This window comes from Prionailurus viverrinus, chromosome A3 (genome assembly GCF_022837055.1).
Source record: "Prionailurus viverrinus isolate Anna chromosome A3, UM_Priviv_1.0, whole genome shotgun sequence".
Classification (NCBI taxonomy): domain Eukaryota; kingdom Metazoa; phylum Chordata; class Mammalia; order Carnivora; family Felidae; genus Prionailurus; species Prionailurus viverrinus.
The window spans coordinates 15,834,053-15,836,673 of NC_062563.1; positions in this window are offsets into that span (position 1 = coordinate 15,834,053).

Below are 2,621 nucleotides of genomic sequence, written 5' to 3' on the forward strand. Positions count from 1 at the left end.
TCAGGTCTTGATCTCAGGGTCATGAGTTCAAGCCATGTGTCAGGCTCTGCACTGGGTGTGAAGCCTACTTTAAAAAAAAAAGTCACTTTCTCCTAGAAGACTTCCCCTCTGACACCCCCTCCCCTAAATTTCTTCAACGCTGCTTTTATCAAACCTGCATTTATAGGCAACATTGTGGGAAGGGATTGCCAGTTATCAATTACTGTGTAAGAAACCACTCCCAGGGGCGCCTGAGTGGCTCAGTAGGTTGAGCATCCACTGTGGTCGTGATCTCATGATTCCTGAGACAGAGCCCCACATTGGGCTGTGCACTGATGGTGTGAGCCTGCTTGAGATTCTCTCTCTCCCCCCTTCTCTCTACCTGTCCCCCACTTGTGTTTGTGCTCTCCCTCTCTCGAAATAAATAAATTAAAAACAAAAAACATTAAAGAAGAAAAAAGAAACCACTCCCAAAACCTAGTGACGTAAAACAGTATTTGTTCTCTCTCATAAATCTACAATTTGAGCATGGGTTAGCAGGGAAGGCTCATCTCTTTTTCATGGTGTCAGCCAGGATCAGTCACCATTTGGATGGATTACCACCCAAAATGCCTCACCCACATGGCTGACAAGCTGGTGCTGGGGGTAGAGGGGCCTTCTCTGTTTTTGTTTTTGTATCTCCTCACAGATTAAAGGCTGGGTTCTGAACGATATTTGTGAGCGAGAGCCAGGAGGAAGCTGTAGTCCCTTTTAACAGCATAGCTTTGGAAGGTAGATAGATAATATTTCTACTGTTGAGGGGGCCCCAAAGTCCTGAGCAGTTTCAAAAGAGCCGACATAGACTCCATCTCTTGATGGGGAGTGGTAAAGTTCTGGAAGTGGGTGGGACTGGAAAGTGTTGTTTTCCTCATTTTTGGAAAATATAATTTGCCACAGGCATACTTGTCTGGTGTACCATTTAGAATATACCCACCTCCAAGCAACTGAAAAAAAAAAAAACAACAACCAACAACACCTAAATAGTGGCTTAAGGCACCACGCATTTGTCATTTATTAAGGAGTCCAGAAGTCAGTAGTCCCAGGGTTGACTCAGTGGCTCGACAATGTCAATTTCATCTTTCCCCTCCCACCCTACTCAGTAAGTTGGCTTTTCATACCTGTGCTGATTGCCTCACAACTGCAAAAATCAGTATATATCCAGGTGTATATCCTTAACCCAACAGTGCCCAAAGCAGAAAGAGAGCAAAAAAGGTTATTTTGAAGTCCTGTACCTCTTACGTGGGAGGAAAAACTTTCTCATTAAACACTCAGCAAACATCCCATATCACTGACCGGATCAGGGTCATGTCCACCCCTGACCAGTCACTGGTAAAAGGGAGAGAGAGTATTGATTCCCTTAAAGAAATATGATGCATCCCCTGGGCCAGGAGAATCTCAGGGGAAATTCAAACTTCTAGAAGCAAAGATGGAAGCTGTGGAGTAGATAAGCAGCTGTGTGTGTGCCGCCTCGAGTTTTCCCACCACACTAAGTGTTCGTTCTTTCTTCTTGCGTGGAGTCTGTGCTGGACTGAGGGGATTCATAGGCAACAGTCACTCCGCCCTCAGAAAGTTTACAGTCTGGTTGAGTTTACATAAATAATTGTAACTAAATTCCTGAGAGACCAGGTGTTTGTCAACAAGCCTTTATAACTGCAGGCTTGGTGCCAGATCCTATTGGGTCTTGTGGAGACAAAAATAAAGACCTAGCTCCTGCCTTTAACGACCTCAGTCTTTGAGAAAAACGGTAAACTTACAATCACAGAGTGTTAAGTGCTAAATAGGGGTAAACCCTGGTTGCGATAGGAGCAGAGGAGAAACAAGGTAAAAGAGGAGAGGAGGCAAGAAAGGCTTTCAGAGACGATGGTTGAGTCGATTATAGGTGGAGTCAGGACTAGGCAAGAGGAAGTGTTTGGAAAAGACTGGGGCGGGGGCGGGGGCGGGGGCGGGGGCGGGGGCGGGGGCGGGGGGGGGGCGGCGCATAAGCAAACGTTAGGAAGCAAGAGAAAAAGCTTAATGTCCGCAGGTAGCAACAAGCAATAAAAAACACTGGAGTATGAAGTGGGACATACAGTGAAGTCAGATGAGGCTGAAGATAAATGAGTTTAGGGAAAGATCCTCATCAACCTATCAGTCCATTCATTTATTAAATGATTATCTACACAGCACTAGGTACCAGCCACCCTCCAGCCTCGGTGCCTTTGCACTCTCTGCCTGGAACAGCACTCCCTAAATCTTCTCAGGCTTCAGCTCAATTAGTCCCTCAGAGACGTTTTCCCCACTTCCCTTACCTAAAACAGCCCCCACGTGGACACTTGGCTTTACATCACTGTTTTGCTTTCCTTCTAGCACTAATCACATTATGAGATTATCATCTTCGTTTGCTCAAGAGTTAACAGCCTGCCAGTTGCCACTGGAATGTAAGCTCCTCGCGAGCAGGGCCCTGGCCCCTTTTCATCTTCTTCATCCACAGACCTTCAGCATCCCCAGGGACCCGGCGCAGCTCCGGCGACCCAAGCGCGCTTCACCAGGGAAGCCCGCAGCTGAGCATGCGCAGAGGGCTTCTGGCGCGCGGCGCTCCGGCCCCGCCCCGTCCGTCCCGCCCC